The 25194-nt window shown below is 39.8% G+C and overlaps 1 long non-coding RNA gene across 3 annotated transcripts in view; it reads right to left on the bottom strand.

Annotated features, from left to right (window-relative positions):
- Nucleotides 1–410: 410 nt before the first annotated feature.
- Nucleotides 411–25194, bottom strand: part of LOC110510226 (uncharacterized) — a 212749-nt gene continuing 187965 nt past the window's right edge. For 2 of the 3 annotated variants that reach the window (XR_016493206.1, XR_016493203.1), the window contains exon 11: nt 411–536. This is a non-coding gene — a long non-coding RNA (uncharacterized LOC110510226). The remainder of the gene's footprint in view (nt 537–25194) is intronic. The other variant, XR_016493201.1, reaches the window with a different exon arrangement.

Raw genomic sequence — 25194 nt, 5'->3', positions numbered from 1 at the left:
TGGTGTAGGTGTCCCGGAGGGCAGGTAGTTTGCCCCCGGTGATGCGTTGTGCAGACCTCACTACCCTCTGGAGAGCCTTATGGTTGTGGGCGGAGCAGTTGCCGTACCAGGCGGGTGATACAGCCCGACAGGATCAAATCAAATCAAATCAAATCAAATGTATTTATATAGCCCTTCGTACATCAGCTGATATCTCAAAGTGCTGTACAGAAACCCAGCCTAAAACCCCAAACAGCAAGCAATGCAGGTGTAGAAGCACGGTGGCTAGGAAAAACTCCCTAGAAAGGCCAAAACCTAGGAAGAAACCTAGAGAGGAACCAGGCTATGTGGGGTGGCCAGTCCTCTTCTGGCTGTGCCGGGTGGAGATTATAACAAAACATGGTCAAGATGTTCAAATGTTCATAAATGACCAGCATGGTCGAATAATAATAAGGCAGAACAGTTGAAACTGGAGCAGCAGCACAGCCAGGTGGACTGGGGACAGCAAGGAGTCATCATGTCAGGTAGTCCTGGGGCATGGTCCTAGGGCTCAGGTCCTCCGAGAGAGAGAAAGAGAGAAGGAGAGAATTAGAGAACACACACTTAGATTCACACAGGACACCGAATGGGACAGGAGAAGTACTCCAGATATAACAAACTGACCCTAGCCCCCCGACACATAAACTACTGCAGCATAAATACTGGAGGCTGAGACAGGAGGGGTCAGGAGACACTGTGGCCCATTCCGAGGACACCCCCGGACAGGGCCAAACAGGAAGGATATAACCCCACCCACTTTGCCAAAGCACAGCCCCCACACCACTAGAGGGATATCTTCAACCACCAACTTACCATCCTGAGACAAGGCTGAGTATAGCCCACAAAGACCTCCGCCACGGCACAACCCAAGGGGGGGGGGGGGGGGGCAACCCAGACAGGATGACCACATCAGTGAATCAACCCACTCAGGTGACGCACCCCCTCCAGGGACGGCATGAGAGAGCCCCAGTAAAGCCAGTGACTCAGCCCCTGTAATAGGGTTAGAGGCAGAGAATCCCAGTGGAAAGAGGGGAACCGGCCAGGCAGAGACAGCAAGGTGCGGTTCGTTGCTCCAGAGCCTTTCCGTTCACCCTCCCACTCCTGGGCCAGACTACACTCAATCATATGACCCACTGAAGAGATGAGTCTTCAGTAGAGACTTAAAGGTTGAGACCGAGTTTGCGTCTCTGATATGGGTAGGCAGACCGTTCCATAAAAATGGAGCTCTATAGGAGAAAGCCCTGCCTCCAGCTGTTTGCTTAAAAATTCTAGGGACAATTAGGAGGCCTGCGTCTTGTGACCGTAGCGTACGTGTAGGTATGTACGGCAGGACCAAATCAGAGAGATAGGTAGGAGCAAGCCCATGTAATGCTTTGTAGGTTAGCAGTAAAACCTTGAAATCAGCCCTTGCTTTGACAGGAAGCCAGTGTAGAGAGGCTAGCACTGGAGTAATATGATCAAATTTTTTGCTCTCGATGCTCTCGATTGTACATCTGTAGAAGTTTGTGAGTGCGTTTGGAGACAAGCCAAATTTCTTCAGCCTCCTGAGGTTGAAGAGGCGCTGCTGCGCCTTCTTCACAATGCTGTCTGTGTGGGTGGACCAATTCAGTTTATCCGTCATGTGTACGCCGAGGAACTTAAAACTTACTACCCTCTCCACTACTGTCCCGTCAATGTGGATAGGGGGGTGCTCACTCTGCTGTTTCCTGAAGTCCACAATCATCTCCTTTGTTTTGTTGACGTTGAGTGTAAGGTTATTTTCCTGACACCACACTCCGAGGGCCCTCACCTCCTCCCTGTAGGCTGTCTCAAGCCTACCACTGTAGTGTCGTCCGCAAACTTGATGATTGAGTTGGAGGTGTGCATGGCCATGCAGTCGTGGGTGAACATGGAATACAGGAGAGGGCTCAGAACGCACCCTTGTGGGGCCCCAGTGTTGAGGATCAGCGGGGTGGAGATGTTGTTACCTACCCTGACCACCTGGGGGCGGCCCATCAGGAAGTCCAGTACCCAGTTGCACAGGGCGGGGTCGAGACCCAGGGTCTCGAGCTTGGTGACGAGTTTGGAGGGTACTATGGTGTTAAATGCTGAGCTGTAGTTGATGAACAGCATTCTCACATAGGTATTCCTCTTGTCCAAATGGGTTATGGCAGTGTGCAGTGTGGTTGCGATTGCGTCGTCTGTGGACCTATTTGGGCGGTAAGCAAATTGGAGTGGGTCTAGGGTGTCAGGTAGGGTGGAGGTGATATGGTCCTTGACTAGTCTCTCAAAGCACTTCATGATGACGGAAGTGAGTGCTACGGGGCGGTAGTCCTTTAGCTCAGTTACCTTAACTTTCTTGAGAACAGGGACAATGGTGGCCCTCTTGAAGCATGTGGGAACAGCACACTGGAATAGGGATTGATTGAATATGTCTGTATATACACCAGCTAGCTGGTCTGCGCATGCTCTGAGGACGCGGCTAGGAATGCCGTCTGGGGTGGTAGCTTTGCGAGGATTAACACATTTAAATGTTTTACTCATATTGGCAGCGGTGAAGGAGAGCCCGCATGTTTTGGTAGCGGGCCGTGTCAGTGGCACTGTATTGTCCTCAAAGTGGGCAAAAAAGTTATTTAGTCTGTCTGGGGGCAAGACATCCTGGTCCGCGACGGGGATGGTTTTCTTTTTGTAATCTGTGATTGACTGTAGACCCTGCCACATACCTCTTGTGTCTGAGCCGTTGAATTGCGACTCTACTTTGTCTACTATACTGACGCTTAGCTTGTTTAATTGCCTTGCGGAGGGAATAGCTACACTGTTTGTATTCGGTCATGTTTCCGGGCACCTTGTCCTGGTTAAAAGCAGTGGTTGGCTCGTTCAGTTTCACACGAATGCTGCCATCAATCCACGGTTTCTGGTTTGGGAATGTTTTAATCGTTGCTATGGGTACGACATTGTCAATGCACTTTATGAAACTGGGCTCCACGGCGGATACTGGGCTCCACGGCGGATGCAATGAACTCGTTTTTATCAGAAAAGAACGTTGTTTAAAATTTCACGTGTCCAGCTTACTATCTACATGGATTTCAGAGCACTCTCATATGTGTGTACAGGAGTAGTTTTGTCTACATCCTAGTTTGTCCCGGGGATGTCCTTTTCAGCTAAAATAGTGTCCATTTTTAATCAATGAGAATATGAATACATTTACATGACCGCTTAGTACTGACTTTTCAATATTACCCCCTCACAACCTTTGGGTTTGGGGTGTGTCGATCTGTTAAGTAAGCCTCTAGGAAGAGGGAACGCAACACCCTACTACAACTCAACTCCCCGTGGAGTGAAAGAGATATGGGACTGTAGGTGCGAGTAAGGGTGACAAAGGCAGAAAATTGACCGTTTACTGGGAACGGTCAATTTAGCACCACCTGATGCGCAAACCAAAATACACGGGGTGGTCCGCCCAGGTCTTACCTAGTGTGTATAGAGAGTACAGGTTATGTATGCCCGCAGGCCTCTTGCCTAAGCACTCCCTAGGTGCCTTCTCCTTCCCCCCTGGGAACAACAGAAAAGTACAAAAAAGTTTAATAATCAAAACAGTCCTTTGGACATAAACATACCTCCGCAGGACCGCTACAAAATACTTCACAAAAACCTGTCTCTCAGCAAAAACCCTGTCTCTCAGCAAAACCCTGTCTCTCAGCAAAACCCTGTCTCTCAGCAAAACCCTGTCTCTCAGCAAAACCCTGTCTCTCAGCAAAACCCTGTCTCTCAGCAAAACCCTGTCTCTCAGCAAAAACCAACATAGGACATACTAATCATCTTTCTGAGAAACAACCAACATATGATTTAACACTCAACTCTATCTGAGAAACAAACAACCCAGGAAATAACCCTCAGCTCTATCTTAGAAACAACCAACCCAGGATATAACCCTCAGCTCTATCTTAGAAACAACCAACTCAAGATATAACCCTCATATAACCCTTCTGAGCAACAGAACACTGGAGAAGGCGTCTAATGGGATACCGCTGTATCCTGACAAGAGGGCGGGGTCAGCTCCAATTAGCAATGGGGCCGACCAATCAGATGCTTGGGGGAATTTCAGGAAGCCATCCTGAAACACACACTCATACAAAACCACACAATCTTTCTTCTGCGCAACAAAGTCTGTAGAATTTCAGAGGTCCCCTACACGTTCAAATCAATCAAATAAAATGTTTTTAGTCACATGCGCCGAATAAAGCAGGTAGACTTTACCGTGAAATGCTTACCAGCCCTTTCTCAACAATGCAGAGTTAAAAAGGAAATAGTAGCACAATAAAATAACAACATCGAGGCTACAGTTGAAGTCGTAAGTTTACATACACTTAGGTTGGAATCATTAAAACTCATTTTTCAACCACTCCACAAATTTCTCGTTAAAAAACTATAGTTTCGGTGAGGACATCTACTTTGTGCATGACACAAGTAATTTTGCCAACAATTGTTTACATACAGATTATTTCACTAATAATTCACTGTATCACAATTCCAGTGGGTCAGAAGTTTACATACACTAAGTTGACTGTGCCTTTAAACAACTTGGAAAATTCCAAATTATGTTATGGCTTTAGAATCTTCTGATAGGCTAATTGAAATCATTTGAGTCAATTGGAGATGTTCCTGTGGATTAATTTCAAGGCCTACCTTCAATCTCAGTGCCTCTTTGCTTGACGTCATGGGAAAATCTAAAGAAATCAGCCAATACCTCAGAAAGAAAATCGTAGACCTCCAAAAGTCTGATTCATTCTTGGGAGCAATTTCCAAATGCCTGATTGTACCACGCTCATCTGTACAAACATTAGTACGTAAGTATAAACACCATGGGACCACGCAGCCATCATACCGCTCAGGAAGGAGATGTGTTCTGTCTCCTAAAGATGAACGTACTTTGGTGTGAAAAGGGCAAATCAATCCCAGAACAACAGCAAACGACCTTGTGAAGATTCTGGAGGAAACAGGTACAAAAGTATCTGTACCCACAGTAAAACGAGTCCTATATATTGACATAACCTGAAAGGCCACTCAGTAAGGAAGAAGCCACTGCTCCAAAACCGCCATAAAATAGCCAGACTACGGTTTGCAAATGCACATGGGAAAAGATCGTACTTTTTGGAGAAATGTCCTCTGGTCTGATGAAACAAAAATAGAACTGTTTGGCCATAATGACCATGGTTATGTTTGGAGGACAAAGGCGGAGGCTTGCAAGCCAAAGAACACTATCCCAGCTGTGAAGCATGGGGGTGGCAGCATCATGTTGTGGAGGTGCTTTGCTGCATGAGGGACTGGTGCACTTCACAAAATAAATGGGATCTTGAGGAAGGAAAAATATGTGAATATATTGAAGCAACATCTCAAGACATCCCAAGTTTAAGCTTGGTCGCAAATGGGTCTTCCAAATGGACAATGACCCCAGGCATACTTCAAAAGTTGTGGCAAAATGGCTAAATAAGGACCACAACGTCAAGGTATTGGAGTGGCCATCACAAGCCATGACCTCAATCCTACAGAAAATTTGTGGACTGAAAAAGCGTGTGCGAGCAAGGAGGCCTACAAACCTGACTCACTTACACCAGCTCTGTCAGGAGGATTGGGCCAAAATTCACCCAACTTATTGTGGGAAGCTTGTGGAAGGCTACCCGAAATGTTTGACCCAAGTTAAACAATTTAAAGGCAATGCTACTGAATACTAGTTGAGTGTATGTAAACTTCTGAACCACTAGGAATGTGTTTAAAGAAATAAAAGCTGAAATAAATAATTCTCTCTACTATTATTCAGACATTTCACATTCTTAAAATAAAGTAATGATCCTAACTGACCTAAGACAGGGAATTTTTACTGGGATTAAATGTCAGGAATTGTGAAAAACTGAGTTTAAACGTATTTGGCTAAGGTGTATTGTCATGTACTGTCATGTTGTGTCTTGTCTCTGTCCTTTCCCTTCACTCTGTCTCCCTCTGCTGGTCGTTGTTAGGTTACCTTTTCTCCCCCGCTTTCCCCCAGCTGTTCCTTGTCTCCTCTTGACTACCTCGTCACCCCTTCTCCCACCTGTTCCCCTTTTCCCTCTGATTAGTCCCCTATATCTCTCTCTGTTTTTGTTCCTGTCCTTGTCGGATTCTTGTTTGTTGTGTTTCATGCCTGAACCAGACTGTCGTCATGTTTGCTGTAACCTTGTCTTGTCCTGTCGGAATCTGCCGGTCCGTCTGAGCCTACCTATGTTTGGTAATTAAAGAAGCTCTGTTTAAGTTAATTCGCTTTTGGGTCCTCATTCACGCACCGTAACATGTATGTACATTTCTGACTTCAACTGTATATACAAAAAGTACCGGTACCAAGTCAAGGTGCAGGGGTATTAGGTAATATGTACATGTAGGTAGAGGTAAAAGTAACTAGGCAATCAGGATAGATAATAAACAGAGTAGCAGCAGCGTATGTGAAAATGTTTTTACATTGAGGCGTTTGTTGGAATGTCGTGAGTGTGTTGGTAGAGTCCAGTGAGTGTGTTGGTAGAGTCCAGTGAGTGTGCTGGTAGAGTCCAGTGAGTGTGCTGGTAGAGTCCAGTGAGTGTGTTGGTAGAGTCCAATGAGTGTGTTGGTAGAGTCCAGTGAGTGTGTTGGTAGAGTCCAGTGAGTGTGTTGGTAGAGTCCAGTGAGTGTGTTGGTAGAGTCCAGTGAGTGTGCTGGTAGAGTCCAGTGAGTGTGCATAGAGCCAGTGCAAGAGATTCAGATGCCAAGCAGTTTCCATACCAAACAATGATGCAGCCAGTCAAGTTGCTCTCAACGGTGCATCATTACTTATGATACACTTCTGCTCTTAGCAAAAGCACTGCTATTTTAGTTATCAGTTAAACTGACTATTCTCTCATTTATTTAATTTACTTGTTTCAGTCATTTGGTTTGGGTTTTCAGTTTAGTTGTCTAATAGTGGTGGAGCATATTATTCTGTTTTATTTTTACGGCTGAATCAGTATGATAAAAAAAATTCAGTGTTTTTTTACAGAGCTGAGATGTCCTTTGAAATACAAACTGTAGGAATAGGCCTATAGGGGAAATCAGTCACTGATGCAGACATGGTGGCATTGCAAGAATATCAGAATGCTGTGAATCAAAGGGTTGTGAGTTGAAATACCTGGTGAAGACATGTTGAATGATATCTTCTGTTTGAATAAACATACACAATGTAATAAAGTGTGTAAAAGTTGAAAACACAATGTTAAAATCAGAGAGAGAGAGAGAGAGAGAGAGAGAGAGAGAGAGAGAGAGATATAGTTTGCAGATGAGGACTCCGTGTTAGCAAAAGCTAGCCACTAGCCTTGCGGTATGGTTTGTAGCTTTTGTGCATGGCCTGACAAATTTTGTCAAACTATCAAAATGTGTTTTTCAGTGGTCAGTACTTGCAGTCCATGTTCTCAGCAGACAGAGAGCTGTGGTAAAAGTGGCTAACTGGGATGACTCGGTTCTGAACATAAGTCTGATGTGCTTCGTCAGAGCGAGGGGAAACCACAGAGGTTATACTAGTGGAACATGCATTGTGTGGCTTAGCAAGTTATTATTCCTAACACTTTGTAAGGTTCAGTCTTATGGTCTGCTCTTTACACTGGTATAAGAATAGGTTAAATATACAGTTCCAGTCATAAGTTTGGACACACCTACTCATTCAACGGTTTTTCTTTATTTGGACTATTTTCTCCAATGTAGAATAATAGTGAAGACATCAAAACTATGAAATAACACATATGGAATCATGTAGTAACCAAAAAAGTCTGGATATTTTGTGTGTGGATATTTTATATTTGAGGTTCTTCAAAGTAGCCAAAGATGACAGTTTCGCACACTCTTGGCATTCTCTATGACAGATTCACCTGGAATGCTTTTCCAACCATCTTGAAGGAGTTCCCACATATGCTGAACACTTGTTGGCTGCTTTTCCTTCACTCTGCGGTCCAACTAATCCCAAACCATCTCAATTGGGTTGAGGTCATGTCACGCCTGCTCCCGCTCCCCCTTCCTGGTGCCCAAAGGCGCCAGGCTCTCCATCATTACACACTACTGCCACCATCGTTACGCACACCTGCCTTCCCTTGTCACGCGTATCAGCGTATTATTGGACTCACCTGGACTCAATCTCCTGTTTATTACTTCCCCTATATTTGTCAGTTCCCCATCTCTGTTCCCCACTGTTGCAATAACATTCCTGCCATTTTGTTACCCGTGTGCTGATGCTGTTCCTGTCTTGTTCCTTGTCTGTTCCTCATTAAATGTTTGACTCCATGTACCTGCTTTTCGACTCCAGTGTCAGTCCTTACAGGTCAGGTGATTGTGGAAGCCAGGTCATCTGATGCAACTCTCCATCACTCTCCTTCTTGGAAAATAGCCCTTACACAACCTGGAGGTGTGTTGGGTCATTGTCTTTTCGATAAACGTTTTGAGATTGTGGAAATTACTTTAAGTACTTTTTCTAAATATTTATTTTAGGTGATTTAGGTGATATTTTGTAACATCATACTTTATTACTTAACTTTTTAAATAGATGATTCATATCTGATGTACATATATGGAAATAAATAATTTTGCTTAATAAATAATCTCCCTCAGTTTCTTTTAAAGTTGGAAGCAGAAGTGCCTCTTTCAGGGAGGAATCAGCATGACCTCTATTCAAAGCAGAAAAACACATCCAGGTTTCTCATTTTGCACTATTCCAGTTTACAACCTATTGCTTCAACCTCAGTTGTAGCCAAACTATCAAGATCAAGACAATGAAACGCCTTCCATTGCATCGTTTATTGTCTTTTCAGAAATAACTGATTTTGAAACATGTAGATAAGAAAATAGGAATGATAATTTGCATTGCAAGTACACTGTTTTAGCAAGCTGTGGTAAAGTGGCTAACTGATGTGAAAATGAAACGGTCTGATGCGCATCAACAGAGCAAGGCAAACCACAGAAGTTAAACTAGGCCCAGAGTGTAAAATGCATTGGGTACTTTAGCAGGTTATAATTCTATATTGTATATAAAGTGGTTAATGAGTGTGCTTTGCAGAGTAGCTAAAAAAGAAACGGTACAACATGTACAGTGTCTTGCGAAAGTATTCGGCCCCCTTGAACTTTGCGACCTTTTGCCACATTTCAGGCTTCAAACATAGTTTTATATCTTTATGTTTTTGTGAAGAATCAACAACAAGTGGGACACAATCATGATGTGAAAGTTCAAGGGGGCCGAATACTTTCGCAAGGCATGGTATATGAACAGCATCCCGCAGCCACACCTATTAGTGTTTCTACAGCTCAGTAGCTCAGCCTGGCCTGTGATCAGCCTGCTCTTCATGGAGAGAAGAAAAAGTGTTATTGTGTTGTTGACTGTACGTTTGTTTATTCCATGTGTCACTCTGTGTTGTTTTTGTCACCCTGCTTTGCTTTATCTTGGCCAGGTCGCAGTTGTAAATGAGAACTTGTTCTCAACTAGCCTACCTGGTTAAGTAATGGTGAAATAATGTATATATTTTTTAAAGTGAAAACATGAGTAGGACATGGAGGTGAGTTGACATTGTTTACAGTGTGTCTCGTTGTAAGCACAAAATATTTTTTTTACATTTCTCTGTTCAGTGAGTGAAACTTGTAGAATGCTTGAACCCATATTGTCACGGTCGTCCTCCTCTTCATCTGAAGAGGAGAGGCGAAAAGGATCAGAGGACCAATATGCGGCGTGGTAAGTGTCCATGGTAGATCTTTAATAAAGAAAGACTGAACACTATACAAACGAGTAACAAAAACAATAAACCAAATTCGAACGTGAAGCTACAAAATGAGACCTGTGCTGACACAAGCCACTAACATAGACAATCACCCACAAACAAACAGTGCAACCCAGGCTACCTAAGTATGATTCTCAATCAGAGACAACTAATGACACCTGCCTCTGATTGAGAACCATGTTAGGCCGAAACATAGAAATGCCCCAAAACATAGAAAAACAAACATCAAATCAAATCAAATCAAATTTATTTATATAGCCCTTCGTACATCAGCTGATATCTCAAAGTGCTGTACAGAAACCCAGCCTAAAACCCCAAACAGCAAGCAATGCAGGTGTAGAAGCACGGTGGCTAGGAAAAACTCCCTAGAAAGGCCAAAACCTTTATAGACTGCCCACCCAACTCACACCCTGACCATACTAAATAAATACAAAACAAAGGAAATAGGTCAGAACGTGACACATATGCTGTGGTTTCATGACTAGTTGGCCATTTCCCCATAGCAGGAAACAGAACTGTCTGAGCGTAATGACAACTACACATTAATTTCATGCCAAACTTTCTAGTTTACAAACATGTCCTCACCCCATACTCTAAGAGTTTTAACATCTACTGGTGGGCTTCCAATGTGGATGATGCTTCTTCACCTCTACATAAGCTATGGTAAGTAGGCTGAATAGTTTTTCTTGATAAGTCAAAAAAATATTTGTAACTATAGTTTTTTGCTCATCTATTTAAAGCATTGAAATGCTTTATTTTCAGTTGTTGCAGAAGACATCAGAGTAGTTGGACGTGTAGGAAACTCCATATTCCTTCACCCTAAAATGCACTTACACGCCAAGATCTCTGACATAAGATGGAAACATGATAATACAGATATGTTAATAGCTAGAAATGGTACGCTTGTTAATTTAATGGATAGGTGTGAGATCTTTCTAAATGGTTCACTGAAGTTTCAAGAAGGACTGAAAAGAGACAGTGGAAATTATACTGTTGAACAATACAGTGAAAATGGAGGCCGTTTATCCGAGCGGCACATTGAGCTCAGTATTCTAGGTGAGTTGTTTGAAATTACACAATTCTTCAATTTGTCAGGGAAGTTTTAGCACAAACATACACGTCTATGTTGATTAAAGGGGCAATCTGCAATTCAAACAATAACAGTGTCAACCCAGCCATTGTTTTGGTAAACAGCTGAGGGATGGGGTTCCACTCTCCATCTGAGGGATGGAGTTCCACTCTCTATCCACTCTCAAATTCAGACTGAGCTATGGATGCACAATATCAAGATTATTGTTTCAACAATTTTTTTAAGCTATACAGTTTGTTTACAATCACATTGTTTATAAACAATGGAGTAAAACAGGCTTATATTTTGGTTTCTGGTGGGGTATGACAGTGGAACTAAGCTCATGAGGCATTTATAAGTAATATTCTTCAAGAATCAATGGGTATATCATTAATTTAAGTCCAAAAATTGATGTACCCGCTTGCAAATTGCCCCTTTAACGTACAAATTTGTTTTTTTGTTTTTTTTGGGCTTTCGTTCATTTATTGACCATGAATGTTAATTTATTTGCTTCATTTTGACTGAAAATAATATTCTCTGTTGTAGCTTGTTGATTGACTTTGCACTGTGTGAGTGTATATTTGTGTGACATGATTGATTTACATTTCAGAACCTGTTTCCAAACCAAAGGTGAGAACCTCCTGTACTTTTGATGGGAGAGTTGTTCTGACCTGCTCTGTTGATAAAGGAGACAGAGTTGTGATGATCTGGACCGAGCAGCCATTTGCCTGGACAGGGTCCAATCAGACCCTGAGCTCAGGTCCTGTTCTATTCCTGGACAGCCATACGCCTGGAAACCTGACCTGTGTGGCAATGAACGAAATAAGTGAGGAAGGCTTCAGCCCAGTTGTCCCAACATGCAGAGGTACAGTAACTCCTCATGGACTTTCTGCATACTATTGGTCCAGAACCGTTCTCTCTGGACAGTACAGTAGACCTGCCCATTACTTGTCCTTTAATTGAGTAGCACAGTATGTATTGAACCAAGCTTTGAAGGCACAAATATGAATCAGGGGATAGGGTACTACAGAACACAGTACCTTTTTTAAGATTCATGAATACATTTAGAATTAAACTGTGGCATTTGTTTCGGGAAAAGGTCACAGGTCAGCTGTGGCTGCATTTGGTCTCTTTGCATTTGCACTGACGACACTGGCCGTCGCCATTCTACATTTGAAGAAGAGGCGTCAGAAAAAGAGAAAAGGTCAAAGTCAGACTGAATGTAAGTATCTACTTTTTGCATTTTGTTGCATTTCTATAGAAAATTCACATGGTACATTTACATAGAACATTTACATGGAACATTCACATGGTACATTTACATGGAACATTCACATGAAACATTCACATGGAACATTTACATGGAACATTCACATGGAACATTCACATGGAACATTCACATGGAACATTTACATGGAACATTTACATGGAACATTCACATGGAACATTCACATGGAACATTCACAAGGAACATTCACATGAAACATTCACATGGAACATTTACATGGAACATTCACATGAAACATTCACATGGAACATTTACATGGAACATTCACATGGAACATTCACATGGAACATTCACAAGGAACATTCACATGGAACATTCACATGAAACATTCACATGGAACATTCACATGGAACATTCACATGGAACATTCACATGGAACATTTACATGGAACATTCACATGGAACATTCACATGGAACATTCACAAGGAACATTCACATGGAACATTCACATAGAACATTCACATGGAACATTCACATGGAACATTCACATGGAACATTCACATGAAACATTCACATGGATTATGAATGTATATTGTGTACGATTTTGAAATTGTCTTTCCGCAGAATTCTGCAGACCTCTTGCATCTGCTTCCAGCCAGAGAAAGAGACGACTATCACTGGAGTTGAATGATATCTATGTATGAAGAACAATGTGTTAATGGCATTTCAATAGCATCGATTTGTTTTCCAATGTGAAGTATGCAACTACGCACCATAATTACTGATCAGTTTTTACAATTCATTATGGTGTATTTCTGCGATAGATGTAATTTTATTGAATAGTCGTAGAGCCTAGAGAAGCGACATATAGGGCATTATTTCACCTGTATTTTGATATTGTATCATACCCGTACTGACTTCATTATCATTACTGGACCACTAGGTGGAAGCATTACAGTATGATAAAGAAACAGGGTGACGAGAGGTGAGAAGAAACATCACAGGATTACTGTCATTAAATCAATAGTTTGTTTCAAAACATATGGACGCTGCTGGGACGACTGTAAATTATTCCATTTCAAACTGTTCTAGTTATTATTGTCTAATGTTTGTTTAACTTCAAAATGTCCAGATAAAAGACTCCTGAGTGGCACAGCGGTCTAAGGCACTGTTTCTCAGTGCTAGAGGTGTCACTACAGACCCTGGTTTGATTTCAGGCTGTATCACAACCGGCTGTTATTGGGAGTCCCATAGGGTGGTGCACAATTGGCACAGCCTTGTCTGGGTTAGGATTTGGCCGGGGTAGGCCGTCATTGTAAATAAGAATTTGTTCTTAACTGACTTTTCTAGATAAATAAATAGTATAGCCAGGGTTCTCTGTTTCTGGATAGCTACCCTCCTGTAGGTTTTCAATCCAAATCTCACTTAGCACACCTGATTCTACTAATTAGCTGGTTGATAATCAGAATCAGGTTAGTTACAACTGGGGTTGGAGTGGAAACCTACAGGAAGGTAGCTAGCTCTCCAGTAACAGGGTTGGAGTGGCAACCTACAGAAGGGTAGCTAGCTCTCCAGTAACAGGGTTGGAGTGGAAACCTACAGGAAGGTAGCTAGCTCTCCAGTAACAGGGTTGGAGTGGAAACCTACCGGAAGGTAGCTAGCTCTCCAGTAACAGGGTTGGAGAGCCCTGGCAGTACATACTACACTCATTACATTGTTCAAGTCACCAGTCCAGTTTCATTACAGGTGATGTTAGAATGAAGAATGTAAAAACATGTAAATATTCTTACTACAAGTTTTTTTTAAGTGTCAAATAAACTACATATGCATACATATAATTGTTATATTTGTACTATATGAATTGCAATGTCCTGAAGACAACACTAGCATAACGTCACCTATCTACAGTATATAGTCAATTCCCCAATTGAATTTACATTTTGGCACACAAAGTGTCATTTAGCAGTGTAGCAATGGCTCTAATCGCATATTGATTTTCATTGCGGATCTTAGTAAATAGGTACAAGGACTTTATTACAAAGTACGTTTTGAGAAGACAACTTTCTTATCTTCTAAACGTAGTAAAATACATATTTAGATTTATTTTCAACTAAAATAAATGTTTGGATAGGTAATTACATTTGCAGGTTATTTTTTCCTGAAATAACTATGTAAATAATTAGTGGCTTAACTAGTTCACATCAATTGTAATAATGAAAGTAAATTTACTCATTTCAAAACACTTTATCCAATTGTGTTATTCTAAAATTGGTATAAAAAACATTAAGGTATTTCCAATTTATTTCCCTTGATCTTCAATAGACTTGTGTAATAAAGAAGGAAGTATGTCTATTCTGCACAGAATTAAATGATGATCTAATAGGGTGCAGGTAATGCTGTAGAAATAGCTAAGGTCTTTGTAACTTCCAAATCTCAGGAAATATATGAAGATGAATATGTGCACCATAAAATAACTACTGAACTGGCTAGTGTTTTGGTAAATAAGCAATCAGTACTCCATTTTAATATATAATTCATGTAGCTAGGCCAAAGACCCCTAGACATAACGAGTCAGGTTACAGACCATGTAGATAGACCAAAGACCCCTAGACATAACGAGTCAGGTTACAGACCATGTAGATAGGCCAAAGACCCCTAGACATAACGAGTCAGGTTACAGACCATGTAGATAGGACCCCTAGATATAACGAGTCAGGTTACAGACCATGTAGATAGACCAAAGACCCCTAGACATAACGAGTCAGGTTACAGACCATGTAGATAGGCCAAAGACCCCTAGACATAACGAGTCAGGTTACAGACCATGTAGATAGGACCCCTAGATATAACGAGTCAGGTTACAGACCATGTATATAGGCCAAAGACCCCTAGACATAACGAGTCAGGTTACAGACCATGTAGATAGGCCAAAGACCCCTAGACATAACGAGTCAGGTTACAGACCATGTAGATAGGACCCCTAGATATAACGAGTCAGGTTACAGACCATGTATATAGGCCAAAGACCCCTAGACATAACGAGTCAGGTTACAGACCATGTAGCTAGGACCCCTAGACATAACGAGTCAGGTTACAGACCATGTAGCTAGGCCTAAGACATAACGAGTCAGGTTACAGACAATGTTGCTAGGCCTAAGACATAACGAGTCAGGTTACAGACAATGTAGCTAGGCCGAAGACATAACGAGTCAGGTTACAGACAATGTAGCTAGGACCCCTAGATATAACAAGTCATGTTACAGACCATGTAGCTAGGCCTAAGACCGCTACACATAACTCGTCAATATACTTTTTAAAATACTTTTTGTCAATCCAGAAACAAATACCTGTCTATTTGTGGAAGAATCACCTTGACTAACTCTTTAGTCATATCTCAGTTTACCTTGTTTATGTCCTTGTTGTTTATGGCCTTTATGGTCTACACATAGCGACATATTCTTTTAATTATATGAGAAAAGAAGATTCAGTTTTATTTGGAACAGCAGGCCAGACAAAATAAAACAGGCCTATTCATATAATTAATATTTATTTGGAGTGCAGAAATGATTAAATATTAAAGCATTAGACCTTTCACTAAAGGCTTGAGTCATACAAAAGTTATTCTTAAATCCAAACTGGTTCTCTAGCAGATGAGTAAGAATGTCTCCCATGTTCAAGAATGGCCTGTTGCTGTCCCCTGGGGAATGGAGTGTGGAGGTGTATGCTGTATAGTGTTTGTCTGTCCCTACACTAACCTTGTCCCCATATCATAACATACTGACCTAAGATCATTGCTCCACAGTTAGTGCCAAGGCCTGTAATCTCTCTCAAGAGAATGGAACTCATCACTGCTATGGGGCTTTGGGAGAGTCTTTGTCCTTACACATGGCTGATGACAGCAGGAATTAAGAAAAAACATTGAAAAAGATTTTACTCGTATTCTGCACTTGAAGACTGGAGATCTAAATTGCATCAGGATTATGTGAATCGCTCTGAGTTCTTTATTAATGGAACATTCAGACTGGACATAGTTATACATCATGCATACTGTTTAGGGGTATTTCTGAAAGCTCGCCAGGATATCAGTACCTCAATAGGTTTGTACTGTAGGACTTGGCAGCAGAGAGAGTATAGTGTTAAATCATACAATAGTTTAGATATAATGTTTGCATGAATGGCCAGAATCTGACCAGGAGTGTAGCCTATGACCACTACCAGAACAGTGTCATCATACTGAAGAGTGATGTGACAGAAACCCTGACCTGTATGGTTCAGAATAAAGTCAGCACCAGCAACTCTACTATTCATCTACTGGCCTGTCCAGGTAATGTCAGGACAGTTGACATCATTCCCACCTTTTGAATTAAGAGTACAACTCTGTTTCATTTACATGGTCAACAAGTGTTGTGTACTGATGTTTTCTTTCTAGTTGTCTCTTCCCAGTTTCCTTCAGTAGCTGTGACAGTGTCTGTGGCTCTGACTGTTGGAACTCTCACACTTCTTGCACTGTTTGTTGGTATTAACCATCTATGCAAGAAACAAAGATCCAGATTTGATAATTCAGGTACAATTTTCTAGGCAATTTAGTTTCAAGTCCAGAACGTTTTAAATGTTGAATAAACATGACATTTTGTTTCATGTCCAGATTGTACAATAGCTTTTTTCTTTTCATATTTCAGAACGCTGTGACGAGGTTGTTGTTTACGCTGATGTGAAAATAAATCAAGCAAGGAAGCAGAGGCCCCCAGACACAGAGACGGTGGTGTATGGACAGATCAAAATGGCTGTAAACCCAGACGTGGCAGGAAGCCCATAGACTCAAGGGTAGACATTTTACCACATGTAGCTTTGTAAAGCAGTAAAAAGACAAGGGATGAGTGAACATTATGTGGATGCACTGATTGAGTAGATGAGACAGACCATCAAACTTAAAGACTAGTGTCAAATGAACACGTCAAGATGACATCATGCATCATGTAAGGAAAGCTAGAAAGATGCACTGCATGTAGTTTAGACTTTGTTAACATGAATTACTGTCTCATTTTGTATTGTATATTGTACAATGGTATAAAAAGTGTTCAGTATTTTGTAACTTTTCCTTAAAACCATAATATCAATGTATCTGTATTTCAATGTTTGAAAGGATCCTGACTAGAGTGCTGGCAAGTCAGACCTTAGCTCTCTTGCTAGAGTGAACGCATGTGAACATTTCCTGTAAACTGAGCTGCAATATCATACTGTAAATGTAATGCTTTCTTTCTTTTTAGGCATCCATGTTGTTGTACGAGTGTCTATATAAGTTCAAATACTCATTAATAATTGTTATATAATATATTGATAATGAGGGGTTTTAAATTAATAAAGGCTTTGTACATCTTTTACATTGTTTAAAGTATTTAGAGATATTCATGTGTGATTTCTTACATATATTGTTGCAGTGATAACTCTACAAAATTGTATTGGTAAGATAATAAAAGATAAGACAGAACTGCATATAGTTGTTGTATGTATATAAAAAAAAGTTAACTCAAGAAATCAAGTTAACTTAAACACTTTACTTTTTAAGTCAGTGGGGGGTAGTTCATATTTTTAAGATGTTCACTCCACAATGTACTGACTCTTGCGTGATCTGTTGTGGAGGTGTAAGGACCACTGGTGAGACATTAGAGATCACCATCATTGTAAAATATTGGACAGTTTGAATGTGAAACTTCAAAGTGCACAATATTTAATTGAGTCACTCCTTTTGAATATAAACCAGACATTGTCTCCCTGTGAAAACAGACTCTACTTCTTGATCACACAGTGTACGTACGTTGCAAAAAACTACATCTCGTGCCCTTTTTAAAGACATCATACAAATAAATACAAGTATTTAAGGAAACATAACTAGGAAGACACTGATGTTGTAGGAATAGTAACATTATGGGCATTCAGGTTAGAACATGTGTTTATACTCTGAGTCTAATTATTGACCTTTCTGTTGTTGTCTGGAAGCTATAAATGAAAGGTGTGTCAGCTGACCTCCACATGTCTTAAGATAGAGTTTGAGCACTGAGCGGCGGTCAAACTAACATCACAAACTGTAGTTCAAACTGTTTTCTTATTGTAAAGGAGAGGATTTATGATAGGTATGTGGAGAGCATATAATTTCTGAAATACATCTAGAGTATTTGTCATCCATTTCATTCTAGAAAAAGTAAACAATTTTTCTCCACATTTTGGCTTTAGTAAGTTAATTTCTTTGGATAAGATGACTGAATGTGATGACCTACAACAGATGTTGAAATTGTGGTAGACAATATTTTTTTCTGAAATCATACACATATATTGCTAATACGTATATTGTATTAACTTAAGGGGGCCGAATACTTTCGCAAGGCACTGTATATTGCTAATACATATATTGCTAATACGTATATTGTATTAACTTAAGGGGGCCGAATACTAATCGCAAGGCACTGTATATTGCTAATACGTATATTGCTAATACTTATATTGCTAATACGTATATTGCTAATACTTATATTGCTAATACGTATATTGCTAATACGTATATTGCTAATACTTATATTGCTAATACGTATATTGCTAATACGTATATTGCTAATACTTATATTGCTAATACGTATATTGCTAATACTTATATTGCTAATACGTATATTGCTAATACTTATATTGCTAATACGTATATTGCTAATACTTATATTGCTAATACGTATATTGCTATTACAGATATCAGATATTACAGTATTACTTTTCCTCTTCCTGCTTCTGTCCTGCTGACACTGACAGATGGACTTACAGATGATCCCAATATCCTTGTTTTCATCAAACTACATGGTAGTGAATAATACCTCACAATGTGTAATAAGTTACAACTTCTGTTCTTGAAACAGGTACTTGTGGTTGGGAGTTCACACCAAGTAACATGTGACATAAAGAAGTGTTCTCTCCCTGATACGCAAGTAAGATGTCTTGTCAACAAGCCTGTCATTCATTTATAGTGCATCCATCATCATCATCCACTGCTATCTATACCATTTTATAATAACCCTGTAGCTTAACTCACTCTTCTTGTGCAGGCAGAAGATAAATGATCCCCATGATAATTATAGTTCTGGTGGCCACAGCGGCAGCACAAGGTAAGACATTATATTACAAAGATTATAATGGAATCAATTGTATTAAACATGAGCTTATCCATGGTAGGATCCAAAACAGAAATTTCAGAAAAATATGATAATTGTTAAAAATGTTCTGTAAATACCAATTTACACGTATTCCCTTTAATGGTTAACAAATGTTTAAATCAATAGATCAATGCTATTTTTGTCACCTTTGATACAAATATTTCTTGAAAGCACCTTCAGACATTAATAAATAAAATAATATCTATTCTCCACAGTTAGTGCTACGTTCTGTAATCTCACTGAGGAGAGTGGAAATCATCAATGCTATGGGGCTGTGGGAGAATGTTTGTCCTTACATCTGACTGCAAACAGGGCTGAAGAAAGAATTACATTGAAGAAAGGTGATAATCGTATTCTGAACTTCCAAACTGGAGAAGACTGGAGATCTAAATTGCATCAGGATTATGTGAATCGCTCCGAGTTCTTAAATAACACCACATTCAGGCTGGACAGTGTTATAGAGGATGACTCTGGAGATTACCAATTGAATATATTTAATTCAGAGGGAACACAGTTGCGGAGAGTCAACATGCAACTTGAGATACAAGGTACAGAAGCGTTTTTTATATAGAGAATCATGTATACTGTAGTAAGGGAGAAAATGTTAACTGCCAGTATTATAGTTACAGTATAAAATGTATAATAATATATTAGCATGAATCAGAGATACCAAGAAGCACCATATGAAAGTTCACCAGTGTTTTGTTAGATCATGCTAAGTGGCAGTAAGATGTTTGTGTCTGTCAGCCCCGGTGTCAGAGCCAGTGTTGCCTCACCTCTGTCTGCCTCATGGAGAGACCGTGGTCACATGCTCCTCAGAGGGAGATGGTCTTCAGTACAGCTGGACCCTGAGTGGCCAGAATCTGACCAGGAGTGTAGCCTATGACCACCACCAGAACAGTGTCATCATACTGAAGACTGATGTGACAGGAACTCTGACCTGTATGGTTCAGAATAAAGTTAGCACCAGCAACTCCACTGTTCATCTACTGGCCTGCCAAAGTAATGTCAGGACAGTTTCCTTACCACAATGTAAGAATTCAAATAAATTTGACTTGCCCGATAAGAGCATTTTATTGATTGGTTACTGTTGACACTGTTGATTAATCATAGTCTCAGAATTCTGTTTGTCTCTTCCCATTTTTCTCCTCACAGATTTGTTTTGTAATTGTGACAGTAGGTATAGCTCTAGCTGTTGGAACTCTTGTCCTACTTCTTGCGGTGTTTGTTGGCGTAAACCGTCTCTGTGGGAAACTGAGATTTGGACATAATACTTCAGGTCAAATTATGTCATGTTTGCTTCATGGCCAGAATCGACACCTGCTGTTTTATTGGTCTTCTAAACAGTATTTCCCCAGGTTGCTCTAATGATGAGGGTGATGCTGTTGTATACACTGAAGTATTCAATAAAAGAAAGAGAGAAGTCAACCAGAAACCTACAGAGATGGTGGAGTATGGAGAGATCAAAATGGCTGCCAGTGTTAATGAGGAAGAAAGCCCCAAGAATCAGGGGGACATGGAAATGACAACCAACCAGAAATATGACACATCTTTTCTGACAACTTTCGTAGAAACCAAAAATGTAAGAGTGTATTACTCCCTTGTATATGTAAGGGACCGTACATTTGCAATATGGACCTTTTCACTAATCATACACAAAATGCCAAAATGTTCCCTTAAGGTATGTAATAGAGACAGTAGATCTAGCTGGTCTGCCATAGTACAACAGAGACAGTAGATCTAGCTGGTCTATCATAATAAAATAGAGACAGCAGATATAGCTGGTCTGTCATAATATAATAGAGACAGGAGATCTAGCTGATCTGTCATAATTGAACAGAAGCAGTAGATCTAGCTGGTCTGTCATAGTATAACAGAGACAGTAGATCTAGCTGGTTTGTCATAATAAAATAGAGACAGCAGATATAGCTGGTCTGTCATAATATAATAGAGACAGTAGATCTAGCTGGTCTGTCATAATATAATAGAGGCAGTAGATCTAGCTGGTCTGTCGTAATTTAATAGAGACAGCGGATCTAGCTGGTCTGTCATAATATAAAAGAGACAGTAGATCTAGCTGTTCTGTCATAATATAATATAGACAGGACATCTAGCTGGTCTGTCATAATTTAACAGATGCAGTAGATCTAGCTGGTCTGTCATAATATAATAGAGACAGTAGATCTAGCTGGTCTGTCATAATTTAATAGAGACAGCAGATCTAGATGGTCTGTCATATTGTAATAGAGACAGTAGATCTAGCTGGTCTGTCATAATATAATAGAGACGGTAGATCTAGCTGGTCTGTCATAATATAATAGAGACCTAGAGACAGTAGATCTAGCTGTTCTGTCATAATACAATAGAGACAGTAGATCAAGCTGGTCTGTCATAATATAACAGAGACAGTAGATCTAGCTGGTCTGTCATAATACAATAGAAAGAGTAGATCTAGCTGGTCTGTCATATTGTAATAGAGACAGTAGATCTAGCTGGTCAGTCATAATATAACAGATACAGTAGATCTAGCTGGTCTGTCATAATACAATAGAGACAGCAGATATAGCTGGTCTGTCATAATATAATAGAGGCAGTAGATCTAGTTGGTCTGTCATAGTATAACAGAGACAGTAGATCTAGCTGGTCTGTCATAATATAACAGAGACAGCAGATATAGCTGGTCTGTCATACTTTTATAGAGACAGCAGATCTAGGTGGTCTGTCATAATATAATAGAGACAGGAAATCTAGCTGGTCTGTCATAATTGAACAGAGGCAGTAGATCTAGCTGGTCTGTCAGAGTATAACAGAGACAGTAGATCTAGCTGGTCTGTCATAATATAATAGAGACAGGAAATCTAGCTGGTCTGTCATAATTGAACAGAGGCAGTAGATCTAGCTGGTCTGTCATAGTATAACAGAGACAGTAGATCTAGCTGGTCTGTCATAATATAATAGAGACAGTATATCTCGCTGGTCTGTCATAATATAATAGAGACAGTAGATCTAGCTGGTCTGTCATAATATAATAGAGGCAGTAGATCTAGTTGGTCTGTCATAATATAATAGACACAGTAGATCTAGCTGGACTGTCATAATATAATAGAGACAGTAGATCTAGATGTTCTGTCAAACTATAATAGAGACAGTAGACCTAGCTGGTGTGTCATAATATAATAGAGACAGTAGATCTAGCTTGTCTGTTATAATATAATAGAGACAGTAGATCTAGCTGGTCTGTCATAATATAATAGAGGCAGTAGATCTAGCTGGTCTGTCATAATATAATAGACACAGTAGATCTAGCTGGTCTGTCATAATATAATAGAGACAGTAAATCTAGCTGGTCTGTCATAATTTAAAAGAGACAGCAGATCTAGCTGGTCTGTCAAAATATTATAGAGACAGTATATCTCGCTGGTCTGTCATAATTTTATAGAGACAGCAGATCTATCTGGTCTGTCATAATATAATAGAGACAGTAGATCTAGCTGGTCTGTCATAATATAATAGAGACAGTATATCTCGCTGGTCTGTCATAATATAATAGAGACAGTAGATCTAGCCGGTCTGTCAGAATTGAAAAGAGGCAGTAGATCTAGCTGGTCTGTCATAATATAATAGAGAATGCAGATATAGCTGGTCTGTCATAATATAATACAGACAGTATATCTCGCTGGTCTGTCATAATATATTAGAGACAGTAGATCTAGCTGGTCTGTCATAATTTAATAGAGACAGCGGATCTAGCAGGTCTGTCATAGTATAACAGAGACAGTAGATCTAGCTGGTATGTCATAATATAATAGAGACAACAGATCTAGCTGGTCTGTCATAATATATTAGAGACAGTATATCTAGCTGGTCTGTCATAGTATAATAGAGACAGTAGATCTAGCTGGTCTGTCATAATATAATACAGACAGCAGATCTAGCTGGTCTGTCATAATATAATAGAGACAGTAGATCTAGCAGGTCTGTCATAATATAATAGAGACCTAGAGACAGTAGATCTAGCTGTTCTGTAATAATACAATAGAGACAGTAGATCTAGCTGGTCTGTCATAATATAATAGAGACAGTATATCTAGCTGGTCTGTCATTGTATAATAGAGACAGTAGATCTAGCTGGTCTGTCACAATATAATACAGACAGCAGATCTAGCTGGTCTGTCATAATATAATAGAGACAGTAGATCTAGCTGGTCTGTCATAATATAATAGAGACAGTAGATCTAGCTGGTATGTCATAATATAATAGAGACAGTAGATCTAGCTTGTCTGTTATAATATAATAGAGACAGTAGATCTAGCTGGTCTGTCATGATATAATAGAGGCAGTAGATCTAGTCGGTCTGTCATAATATAATAGACACAGTAGATCTAGCTGGTCTGTCATAATATAATAGAGACAGTAGATCTAGATGTTCTGTCAAACTATAATAGAGACAGTAGACCTAGCTGGTATGTCATAATATATAATAGAAACAGTAAATCTAGCTTGTCTGTTATAATATAATAGAGAAAGCATATCTAGCTGGTCTGTCATAATATAATAGAGACAGTAAATCTAGCTGGTCTGTCATAATTTAAAAGAGACAGCAGATCTAGCTGGTCTGTCAAAATATTATAGAGACAGTATATCTCGCTGGTCTGTCATAATTTTATAGAGACAGCAGATCTATCTGGTCTGTCATAATATAATAGAGACAGTAGATCTAGCTGGTCTGTCATAATATAATAGAGACAGTATATCTCGCTGGTCTGTCATAATATAATAGAGACAGTAGATCTAGCCGGTCTGTCAGAATTGAAAAGAGGCAGTAGATCTAGCTGGTCTGTCATAATATAATAGAGAATGCAGATATAGCTGGTCTGTCATAATATAATACAGACAGTATATCTCGCTGGTCTGTCATAATATATTAGAGACAGTAGATCTAGCTGGTCTGTCATAATTTAATAGAGACAGTAGATCTAGCAGGTCTGTCATAGTATAACAGAGACAGTAGATCTAGCTGGTATGTCATAATATAATAGAGACAGCAGATCTAGCTGGTCTGTCATAATATATTAGAGACAGTATATCTAGCTGGTCTGTCATAGTATAATAGAGACAGTAGATCTAGCTGGTCTGTCATAATATAATACAGACAGCAGATCTAGCTGGTCTGTCATAATATAATAGAGACAGTAGATCTAGCTGGTCTGTCATAATATAATAGAGACCTAGAGACAGTAAATCTAGCTGTTCTGTAATAATACAATAGAGACAGTAGATCTAGCTGGTCTGTCATAATATAATAGAGACAGTATATCTAGCTGGTCTGTCATTGTATAATAGAGACAGTAGATCTAGCTGGTCTGTCACAATATAATACAGACAGCAGATCTAGCTGGTCTGTCATAATATAATAGAGACAGTAGATCTAGCTGGTCTGTCATAATATAATAGAGACAGTAGATCTAGCTGGTCTGTCATAATAAAATAGAGACAGTATATCTCGCTGGTCTGTCAGAATATAATAGAGACAGTAGATCTAGCTGGTATGTCAAAATATAATAGAGACAGTATATCTAGCTGTTCTGTCATAATATAATAGAGACAGGACATCTAGCTGTTCTGTCATAATTTAACAGAGGCAGTAGATCCAGCTGGTCTGTCATTATATAATAGAGACAGTAGATCTAGCTTTTCTGTCATAATAAAATAAAGACAGCAGATATAGCTGGTCTGTCATAATATAATAGAGGCAGTATATCTAGTTGGTCTGTCATAATTTAATAGAGACAGTAGATCTAGCTGGTCTGTCATAATATGATAGAGACAGTAGATCTAGCTGTTCTGTCATAATATAATAGAGACAGTATATTTAGCTGGTCTGTCATAGTATAATAGAGACAGTAGATCTAGC

The sequence above is a fragment of the Oncorhynchus mykiss genome, chromosome 29 (genome assembly GCF_057628025.1).
Source record: "Oncorhynchus mykiss isolate SJ-2025 chromosome 29, ASM5762802v1, whole genome shotgun sequence".
In the NCBI taxonomy this organism is placed as follows: Eukaryota; Metazoa; Chordata; class Actinopteri; order Salmoniformes; family Salmonidae; genus Oncorhynchus; species Oncorhynchus mykiss.
This window is presented reverse-complemented; position numbering and strand designations above follow the sequence as displayed.